This window comes from Cupressus sempervirens, chromosome 7, assembly GCF_028749045.1.
Source record: "Cupressus sempervirens isolate cs-2001-9-10 chromosome 7, ASM2874904v1, whole genome shotgun sequence".
In the NCBI taxonomy this organism is placed as follows: domain Eukaryota; kingdom Viridiplantae; phylum Streptophyta; class Pinopsida; order Cupressales; family Cupressaceae; genus Cupressus; species Cupressus sempervirens.
In genome coordinates, this window is record NC_143124.1 from 315,760,108 (window position 1) to 315,772,396 (window position 12,289).

At 33.8% G+C, this 12,289-nt stretch overlaps 1 pseudogene; it reads right to left on the bottom strand.

Moving 5' to 3' along the window:
• Positions 1–395: 395 nt before the first annotated feature.
• On the bottom strand, positions 396–3,069 carry LOC149546685 (L-gulonolactone oxidase 3-like; annotated as a pseudogene).
• Between the last annotated feature and the right edge of the window lie 9,220 nt (positions 3,070–12,289).

Below are 12,289 nucleotides of genomic sequence, written 5' to 3' on the forward strand. Positions count from 1 at the left end.
ACATTTAGAATTATAAATTAGCATCTATACATTTCTATGGTTATTTAATAGCAAAAATGTTTTTAAAATTTCTATTCTCATGTGTAGAATTTCAAGATAAAAACACCTTTTTTATTTGTTGAATGAAAGGATTTAGAAGTATATTGTCTATATTTTAATCTTCTTGAGCTCTATAATCTCTATACTAAAAATAATTACGGAAGTGGAATATATAATTATCAAAGTGGAAATAAGAATGGGATTGCTCTTTCTCATTCTCATTCCACATTTCCATTTCTATTCTAATTTTCTATTCCTATGCCGACAAACAATCAGGCCCTTAAGCTTTCAACATAGTACCAGTTGCTCATGGAACTAGTTCTCATGAAATGTTTAAGGATGAAACTATTATCTTTTCAGTTAACCTTTCTACAAACACGAGCATTCTTCCATACTCTCCCTGGCAAACAAAGAAATCCTTTATCTGGAGTACAATGTTTATCCTACCTACATTTACACATCTTATCCAGTGCACATCCATCTCTCAACTCCTCCACACCTTTCCCTCCAATTCCGAACAAACCATCGGTCCAATCATTCGAAAACACACCGTTCGGATCAAATCTTGCCTTCACCTCTAAAAATCCCTTCAAGTTCACCATCCGCTTGGTCAATCCTCCAAACAAATGACCTCCAGACTTTCCCCAGTGCAGCCCCACTCCATGCTTCTCAATCACCATCTGCTCCATCTCTTGAAACACAGCTTCGTTCCACTTGGGCATCCCCGCTTCCCTTGGTCGGTAAGATAAATATTCAAACCTCACCTAATTCTTAGAAGGCCCCAGGTACGCCTCAAACTTTTTAAGAGACCTAACAACCATCATAGTTGTGTCGCACAGCCTTTGGGGATCCAAATCTCTTATTTTCTTTACATCCTCTACGACCTCTCTGAACCGAGACAAAGGCACTCCAAATTCAACATTAAAGAGCTTAGCTGTGTGGACGCGGCGATCCCACAAACATGTTTTATTCTTATCTAATACCTGCGTCGATGTACAGCTCTCATCCGTTTGCTCAGAAACTTGTTCGCAGTCACCGGATGTCTGCATACGGTGATTGAAACCCACCACCGGGTAGCCAGTGAAAAGTTTACCGTCATTCAAAAACCCGTTGCCGCCCGCCGGATATTGAAGCAGCCTGCTTTCGATCCGGTCACAAATTGCAGTCACGTTTGCTTTTGCCTGGATTGAATCGACTGAAGCGCAAACACAAAGCAAATAAGATGTATTTTTATAACAAAGCTTCCATTATCAAATAAAAATAAAAATAATAATAAAAGGTAAGTCTTCAAATAAGATCGAGTATATAATAGTTCTCTATTGTATTGGTGAATTTGAAGGGTTTGAAAAATGTGTCTATCTAGAAAAAATAAAAAATTCCTGAGTCCTTATCACATTATAACAGAATCATATATTCTACAAATTCAGAAAAATAGATACCCTTGAGTCTTCACCCATTGAAAAATGGATTGAAGGGTTAAAATAAAAGAAAATTAGTAAGTTCTAAAATCAGATTGAAATCTATAAATCTCGAGTTTGCTGATGGAATTGAATGATTCTAAAGGAGACTGCAGAAATAAAGTCTAACTGAATGGAAAATACACAGACATAATAAAGAATGAAACAATAAACCTATACAAATAATTCAAATCAGAATATATATCTCAGTCCACTCAAAAACAGGGGTTTGAGCCAATTAAAAGAAAACAGAACTAAAGGTTAAAGCATATACCAAGATTTCTTATAAAATAAGATTGTGTCAAATCAAGATAAGAATCATAAGGAATGAGGTGAGAATAGCTCTCTTAGCAGGGAACCAATACTTCATACCTGTCTGCTTTTAGCAGAAGAAGATTCAGGATTGAAAGCTTAATATGTAATAAAATAAGATTCAAATCAATAGATATTTTGTCTATTGGTAAAATTGAATGATTGGAAATTGTCCAATGCAAAACTCTGACATGGTTAAAAAATGACAAGGGAATCTTACCCCAAAGGATGGAGAATGTGCTGCAAACTCACAAAACTAGAATGGATACTCTAAATCATATAAAAAAGAAGAAGATTGACAAGTTAAAGAGCATATACCTAGAGAAGCATTTGTCTCAATGTCAGACACTCTGATGGGACTACCTATGGCCGTGCTACTGCTGTGAGAAAGCGTTCGGCTTCATTTTCCAGATCGTGATCATCCCTCACCGAGACGGAAACAGATCTTTTAAACATTTGCTCCAGAGAGGATGTCATCTCTGAAATCGCTCCCAGTGTTCCCAGTGACAATTTTGCCTCTTTGAGATCTTCATCTGATTCGGTCAAAACTAAGATCTTCGAATACCCTTCTGAGGGAGACGCAGGAACTACGATTCTCATTCCCACCACGTATTCATAAACTCCGCCGCCTCTCCCAGCAAAGCTGCTGCCGTGCGCTCCAGTTGAAATAACACCGGCTGCAGAAACTCCGCTTATGTAAGTCATTGAGGGCAGAGGGAGGCCGTGCTTTGCAGCTGATTCAATCACGTCTCTCATCAGCCTCGCTGCTCACTTCAATGACGGAGTCATAATTCTGTGTTGAAATGATGAGCCGTTTTCTTTCAACGCAGACAAGCATTGAGATACTGTGAGCGTGTTTGCTCACCACTCTGATCTTCTGCTTGTTTCGAACAGCGTGGGAAACGGCGCGCAAGAGTCGGGCTTCTGAAGTGGGTAATGCAACGTTGGCCGCCTTGCAAGAAGAACAGTCCTCCCAGATGGCCTCGTAATTGAAGATCTCGCATTCATGGCTGCCGCATTGCACAGATGGAACAGGCGAGCACCGCTGGGGTTTGGCGTCCGCACAATACAGACCAGCACAAGCAAAATCGAAACAGCGCGAATCATCGTCTTATTTTGCACCAAACTATAGGTTATGTTCCAAGCGAACTATACCACTCTGTATATATACAAATTATTCTCCTATTCTAGTCACGTACTGGAATCTTATATTTGTAATGAACTGGCAAAATTATAAAATGTTTTAAAAAATTCTACACATTGTTACGTTTATAAAATGTCTAAATTTAAACCCGATTTTGTATATTTTAAAACTTAAATAAATATTTGCTTATATAATTGATTTTACTTAAACAAGTTCAACCGAATTAAAGAATTTTTTTAGGAAACTCAAAGAAAATCACTTCTATCTTATTATTTTTTAACTATGAGAAAGTCTTATACCTTTTTTAATGAAAATAAAATTAGTTTCTGTAAGAATACTATATAGCTTTTAGTATTCTGAGAATAATAACAGACTAATAATTTAAGAATAATCTAAATTAAAAAATATATATACATATATATATACCTATTTTAATAGATATACAATAATCATAAAAAACATTAATTACTAAGCTATTGTGATATACATAAAGTTGTATTCACAAATAAAACATATTCACCATTTAATATTTTCTTTATTTTTTCAAAAATAGTATGTATCTCACTAGCTTGTAAAGAAAATGAAAAAAAAGTCATCTAGAATTAACCCAGTATAAAAACTTCATTCTTCATATATTCTAATAATAGATAATAGAGATAGCCTAGACACTGTATAAGAGCACTCTTCCTAATGGTCGATGCTGCATACTACCATTTCAAAATCAGAATTGCCTCATTTATATGTTGTGTTCTGCTCATCTATATCAATATTTATTTTAACATTTCCCAAATTACAGCTGGATCTAATATAAGGGGAAAATTTTGATCTAATCTATCTGATAAAATAAAATGGACTTAATGAAGTTATAAAACCTGACTCTTAAACGTCATAGTAAGACTTAAATAGTGGCCGCTGGAGTGAGTCTCTTTTAACGTCATAATTTTGAAATAAGTATAGAGCCCACAGAGTCCTTCCTTATGTCCTATTTATTAAATAAATTTAAAATATAGATCAATTCTCATGTGTTTTTAATTTATTTACTAGCGAATAAATGTCTAATAAGAGGCTCCTGTCGACAGGATAGATGAATTTAGCACGCTTGTTAATCAGACGCAATTCCCAGCTGTATTGCTTCGTCCTTTTTCTTCTTTGATGACAAATTTGTATTGGAATGATTTGAAAAACAAAATGTTCCCGATTCGATTGCTTTCTCATCAACGTATTATTCCAAAATATGATACAAAATAACCACAGACATGTGAGCCCACCCTATTAACAACAGGTTGTCACCAATAATTTTAATATACCTAGGAGTATCCAATGTTCAATTCATCAACTCTTAGTGAAATGCAAGCTTGTAAAGCATATTGTTAGCAGAGGCACATAAAACTACAAATTGGACATATGTCCTTATTGCTTGGAAAATATGATTATGCATTCTAATATAATTTGACCTATTTTTTCAGCAATACAATACACCTTTAATTTGAAGAGAAAGTTTAGGTTTGTATTAGGGGTTCAGATAAGTTTTTGCTTTCAGTTTGAATAAGTCCTAGTCTTTAGGGAACTTGTTTAGCATTTCTTGTTGCACTTATCACGTTGATTAGTTGTCAACGTGCTCTTATTTTTCTCATTCAATTTAGATTGTAAAGGCTATTTATTAGCCTAGATTGTAAAATAAGATGCAAGTCATTCCTAGAATTGTTGAGTATTCTTTTGTGTTTCAATTTTTAACTTTCTGGTATCAAGCTCCCATTGGGACTGACAAAATCAAAGCACCAGCCTTTGAGGTTTCTTTGTAGCAGCAAAGAAGATGACAATCGAAGGGAATTTTGTGTAGCCAGCCATCCCTCACTTTGATGGTCGCTATGACCATTGGAGCATGTTGATGGAGAACTTTCTACAATCCAAGGAATATTAGGGATTGATAGAGATGGGCTATGTCGAGCCAGAGAATGGAGTGGCGCAGACAGAAGCACAGCGAAAGGAGCTAGATGAATTGAAGCTGAAAGACTTGAAAGTAAAAAATTATCTCTTTTAGGTTATAGATCAGATGATATTGGAGACCATTCTCGTGAAGGATACTTCCAAAAAAATTTGGGAGTCTATGAAGAAGAAGTTTGAAGGGAGTGCTAGGGTTAAGGGATCACATCTACAAGCTCTCTGCAAAGAGTTTGAAATCCTAGAGATGAAGACTAGAGAAGGAGTCTCTGAGTACTTCTCAAGAGTGTTGTCTATGGCCAATAGGATACAAACATATGGAGAGCAGATGCAAGACATCACAATGGTTGAGAAGATTCTCAGATCATTGAGTAAGAAGTTTAACTATGTTGTTTGCTCAATCAAGGAATCCAAAGACGTCGATCAAATCTCCATTGATGAATTACAAAGTTCTCTGATTGTTCATGAGAAAAAATTCTTGCAACATACAAGAGAAGAACAAGCACTCAAGATAACCTCTGACGACATGTCTGGTGCAAGAGAATGGGGTTGAGGTACATACAGAGGCAAAGGAAGAGGGAGAGGCCGCTAGTCCTATGAAAAATCCACAATGGAATGCTATAAGTTCCACAAGATAGGAAACTTTCAATCTGAGTGTCCAAGCTGGGATAAGGAAACCAACTATGCTAAAGTAGGAGAAGAAAATGAAGAGATGTTGCTTATGTCATATGTGGAGATGAATGATGCTTGAAGTGAAGACGTTTTGTTCCTTTACTTTGGATGTAGGAACCACATGTGTGGTGACAAGAGCTTGTTCTATGAACTAAATGAGGAATTCAGGCATAAAGTGAAGCTGGGAAACAACACAAGGATGGTTGTGTTAGGGAAAGGCAATGTGAAATTGAAAGTAAGTGGCTTTACACATGTTGTTAGTGAAGTATTTTTTGTGCCCGAACTAAAGAACAATCTTTTGAGCATTGGTCAACTACAAGAAAGAGGATTGATGATTCTCATTCAACGTGGAAAGCTCAAGATTCACCATCTAGAGAAAGGGCTCATAATATAGACCGAGATGACAACAAATTTGATGTTTGTGTTGCTACCAAAGTCACTACCTCAAAAGCCAGCCTATCTCTACACTTGCACATAGGACTTGGCACACTTATGGCACTATCACTATGGGCATTTGAGTTACAAAGGATTGAGGACACTCTAATTCATGAAGATGGTGTATGGGATACCTTAGTTCAAGACTCCATCAATAGTGTGTGGTAACTGTATGATTGGGAAGTAGCACATGGCTTCAATACCAAAGAAGAGCAATTGGAGTGCCATAGAAAAGCTTCAGGTTGTTCATATAGACATTTCCAGGCCAATCTCTCCAATCTCCAATAGTAAGAAAAGGTACATTATATGCTTTATTGATGAGTTTACTAGAAAAACATGGACTTATTTTTTAGTAGAAAAATCTGAAGCATTAAGCATATTCAAAAGCTTTAAGAGTCATGTTGAGAAAGAAATAAGAGGGTATATAAAATGTTTGAGAACAGATCAAGGAGGAGAGTTCACATCATTTGAATTCAATGAGTTTTTCTCAGAGTATGGCATCAAGAGGCAATTAACTGCAGCATATACTCCACAGTAGAATGGAGTAGCTGAAAGGAAAAATCGAACAGTGATGAACATGGTTCGATTCATGCTGTCTGAAATGAGGATTCCTAAGAACTTCTGGCCAGAGTCAGTAAATTGGACAACATATGCTCTAAATCAGAGTCCTGCATTGGTTGTAAAGAATCAAACACCTAAGGAAGCTTGGAGTGGAAGCAAACTCTCAGTTGAGTATTTTAGGGTTTTCGGATGCGTGTCACATCTGCATGTTCTTGATGTGAGAAGGGCAAAGCTAGATGCAAAGAGCTTCACCTATGTATTATTGGGAGTAAGTGAAGAGTCTAAGGCATATAGACTCTATGATCCAGTTGTAAAGAAGATTGTAATTAGCAAGGATGTAGTGTTTGAGGAAGACAAGTCTTGGAATTGGGATAGGAGTTATGAAGAACAAATAATGGCTGATCTAGAATGGGATGATGAAGAAGATAATGGGGAAGTGGATGTTGAGAATGATGATACAGAGAGTGGGGAAGAAGAAGAAGTCATTGAGGAACCAATTGGTAGTCCGTAAACTGATGGGAATGAAGAAGTATCATCTAGTTCTGATGGAGGAAGAGCTAGAAGGCCCCTAGGGTGGATGAGAGATTATGTAAATGGGGAAGGTCTTTTGGAGGAAGAAGATAGTGCTAATTTGGCCCTATTTTCTTCAGTACATCAAGTACATTTTGAGGAGGTAGTGAAGCACGACAACTAGAAGACACTCATGGACATGGAGATAAAGGCTATAGAAAGAAACAACACATGGAAACTCACTGATCTGCCTACAGGTGCAAAGAATATTGGGGTGAAGTGGGTCTATAAGACCAAACTCAAGGAGAATGGAGAAGTGGACAAGTTCAAGGCTCGTTTGGTGGCCAAGGGGTATGTGCAACAACAAGTGATAGACTATATAGAGGTGTTTGCACCGGTTGCAAGAATGGATACATTAAGAATGATTGTGGCTCTAGCAGCTCAGAAAGGATGGACTCTCTATCAACTTGATGTCAAATCCTCCTTCCTACATGGGGAACTCAATGAAGAAGTATACGTAGAGCAACCTAAGGGATATGACCTAAAGAACAATCCTCAAAAAGTATACGGGTTGAAGAAAGCCCTCTATCGACTAAAATAAGCTCCACGAGCTTGGTTTAGTCATATTGAAGCACACTTCATAAGTGAAGGATTCAAGAAGTGTTATAGTGGACATACTTTGTTCATTAAAACAAATAAGGGAGGTAAGATTCTCATTGTTAGTTTAGAAAAACTGTAGAGAACAATCCCCCCTTTCAAAACTTTTCGCTTTTCTGAAAATTTCTCCTTTCTCCAAAATTTACAGTCCCTTGGAAATGAACCCCCAAATTGTAATAAGGAGTTCTCTCCCTAAAATTGGGGAACTAATTGTGCATTCACCCTAGAGAACTCTTTGCTCACCACCTTTTAACTCTTTATTAACTTTTATTCAATCATATTGTCAACCACTGGAGCAGAATTTGTAGTTGTAGCTAGTTGTGCTAGTCAAGCTGTTTGAATGAAGAGGATAGTTGAGAAGTTGAGTCTAGAGAAAAGTAAGTGTACTAAAATATTTTGTGACAATAGTTCCACAATTAAACTATCGAAGAACACTGTGTTACATGGTGAAGCAAGCACATAGATGTGGGCTTCCATTTTCTTCGTGATCTCACATGAGAAGGAGTAGTTGAGTTGGTTTTTTTTGAAACACAAGATCAGCTGGCAGATGTGATGAAAAATCCCCTCACATTGGATGCGTTTCAAGGGTCTCGAAGTTAGTTGGGAGTTTTTAAAGTTCCTAATTTAAACTAGTTGCAGTTGGGAACTAGTTTAAGGGAGGGAATGAAGAGAAAGTTTAGGTTTCGGTTAGGGGTTCAGATAAGTTTTTTCTTTCAGTTTGAATAAGCCCTAGTCTTAAGGGAACTTTCTTAGCATTTCTTGTTGCACTTATCACGTTGATTAGTTGTCAACATGCTCTTGTTTTTCTCATTCAGTTTAGATTGTAAAGGCTATTTATAAGCCTAGATTGTTCAATAAGATGCAAGTCATTCCTAGAATCGTTGAGTATTCTTTTGTGTTTCAATTCTTAACATAATTCAGGTTTAACTATTTTCCTCTATATCTATAGCACATTCATTTCAAAATCAGCCTTTAGTTCTGTAAAAATATCATTATAAAAAGATCTCGTTCCTCTTTCCGGGTCTCACAACTGTAATAATGTCTCTTAGTTTCAAAAGTAGTGCAAATTGCTCCTAAACAAATAGAAGATGTTTATGTTCACTGACGTATTACACTATATATGTTCGCAAATACCTTAATCATTGTAATTATTTTATGTAGTTCATCCATCATGATAACAACATAGTTATATGTTTTCTAATTTGGCGTTGAACTTGAATGAAACAAAGAGAATCATATTTGCTTCATATTTAAAATTCAATTCATTACAAGACATGACCTAACTCAATCAAAATTTCAATGTAATATCATTTAACAAATTCATATTTAAAAGAAAATATTTTCTAAAAATAAAAAAAATGTTTCTCTTCTGTTAAAACAACAATCATAAGGTCATGAAATTCAGAATGAGCACAACCAAAATGCAAATAGTGTGAATGATCATTTTTTATTTAAGTTTCTAGCTAAGTAGGTTATTACCATTGTCTACCTATGTATATACTATAAACTAGTTTAATAAACATATATTTTGAATGTGAGGAATCATATGTTACATTAGTTACAAATCAAATGTCGTATATATAAGAGTGTATCAACCAACCAACTATAATGGTCATTTTTTTTAATCTTTCCTCTTTCATGGAAAGAAAAATATAAGAAATAGTGAATTGTCTCATTTATTAAAAAATTATAAATCTAAAATATACTAATATTTACATTTTTTAAAATTCATATTTTTATATATATTAAAAATAGCCAAAAACAAAGAAGCTTGAACATACATGACACATGTCCAAGATAAACAAAAAAACACTCAACAACACAATATAAGCCTATCTTCCTTACTAATATAAAAATCCCATATGAACTAACATTAAATAATAAACTAAACCAACTATTCCCAATAAAGCTGTGGTTTAAACAAGGAGTTTACTACAATGATAGTTTATAACCAAAATAGAGTATAAAGTCTAATAATACATTGCCAACAAAAATGCACAAGCATAAATTTTATATTAATGGACTAAATCATTTAAATCTTTAATTTAAAATTTAAATAGTTATGTAGATAAAGTAGAAATATAAAATTTCACACTAATATACTTGATTTTATTTCTAAATATTTTTTCTTTCACTTTCTTAAGATGATTATGAAGTATTTATAGAGATGCATTATTAGAATTTGTATCGGCACTCCAATGTGCACTCTTGGTACATTCATTTTACTTGACACCTATAAATGCTAGAAGAAATAATAATTTGTATTCCCTTCCTTTAAGAGAGAACTAATTTTTTTGTTATACTTAACTCTACAGTTATTTTTCTTTTAGAAATAAGCCAACCTTTATTTATCATTTGGTTTACACAATTTTTCTTAATAAAATAATTTTTTTATTTTTAATTTCTTTTTTCTTACTGGTTGGTTCCAATCTTCTCTACGGTATTTTCTTTTTCTTCTTAAAATTTGGACAAAAATTAGGTAAATATTTTCAACATGTGGAGCGGCATTTTAAAAACCTTCACATGGCTTGTGTTTGCTTCCTTATTTTACATGTCATAAACTCATAATTTAAGGCATACATTTTAAAGCTTCTCTTTGACTTGTAATTTGCATGTATTTTCAACCAAGCAATCATTTGAGACTATAGAGGGTACAAACATGCATAATTATCCTTGATTTTCCTTGATGGTTGTATCTTTGTCCAAAATGTTCTTTGAAGATGTTTCTTTTCTTTTCTTTTTTTATGGGGATAATGAGGAAGTAAATCTAATAAATAGTTTCATCTATCTATTGTAATCACAATGAAGTTCCATGCTTGTTAATGCTAAATAAGCTTCAAATCTTAGCATCATACAAAAATAAGCAATTAGCATCTACAAGTACCTCATTAGTGGTGCTGCCAACGGAAAATTATGATTCATTGTAGTCTTTGTACTTCCACTCAACTTATATTAATTTCTTTAAGAATATTTGAACAAATGCTCAATTTATAGTTATGTTCAATTAAATTTAAACTTTGATTTTAACTATCAAGCTACAAAAACTATAGATAGAGACTCAATATATGTAAGGAAGAGGATGGTACAACCACTAGATAGTGAAAGCAATTTTAAAGTGATGATTTTTAATAGGTAATACAAATTAATTGAGAAACATATTATTGACATACTTGACATGAGATCTTCTCTCAACTCATACCTTACAGGACTCATCTTCCAACAAAATTTGACCTTAGTGATAATCTCTCCAACCCTAGAAATTATAGCAACTAAATATCTTGTATAAATGAAAATTTTTTAGCTTCTTGTGTTTGAATGGCTAATTAACTTGTAAAAATAGAAAATATTCCACTTATTATGTTAGAATAGGCTATATTTATTAAAAACCAAAAAATGTGTCATCTTTTGTTGGAGTGGGATAATTATTTTATCAAAATATTCATTATGTCCTACACTATAGTAAACTAAATTTTTCATTCTAATGAAAATATTATGGTGTCCTACTAAAATAGGCTAAATAATTTGTCAAAATGAAAAATTTATTCCTTCATAGTTTGGGAAAGACTAAATATTTGTAGGATTGAAATCTTGTCCAAAGCTTGTCAAATCGTGTGTTAGATTTGGCTAAATGTTTTCTTGAAATCAAAATTAAGGGATTTGTACCAAATTAAGATACATATTTTATAAAAATATAAATTATGGCATTTTCTCTTCTTAGATAAGGTTTTCACATTGATGTGAGCACTCTAATTTACCTCTACACAATTTTGTGCCCTTACAAAATAAGTGTAGTAGATATTTTGTCAACAACAGGCTAGAGGATGTCTAAAAAAAAGTTGAATAAAACTATACATCAATGTTCTTTTGTTCAATGCAAATACATGGCCATTACATAGGTTTACCAATGGTGCAATACACTCATATATTTTCTAAGGAACAATTAGTAAGGATAAGGAGTTGCATACTTTATAGAATCCAGTGGATATTTTGTACTTGTTCTATGTAAATTTTTGGGCATTGACATTTAGATTTAAGCACAGTATGAGGTCACAGACAAACCTAGTTATTTTATTAAAGTTTGATATATGTTATTGATATTTTGATGTATATTTAGTTTAATTGGTTCATGATATAGAGGGTTCATAATGCATTTACAAATGTTTTGTGTGTACAACAATGTACATTAGAGTTGGAAAGAAATACTAGGAAATGTTGTGGTTGAGTTGGATATTATTTTTTGCATGTTCCTTCTGAGTTGGCAATGTACATTGATCAAGTTGATGATATTCTAATATTTTTTTATAGTTATAAGCCGATGTCACTCTTTTCTTTGTTGATGTGTAAATAGAACTGATAAAAAAAATTATCTATGTGATTGGTAAACTATTTAACACTTTCAATTTATGACCTTAAGGAGGTTTTTAAAGGATCAATGTTATTCTATGGTGACTATAATTGATAAAGCTTGTTAATTTTTTTTACAGAGTTACATGTTTCAAATTTGGATTTGAAGAACCTTATGCTTGATAAAGGTTGAATAATTAGGAAACAAATCATGTTT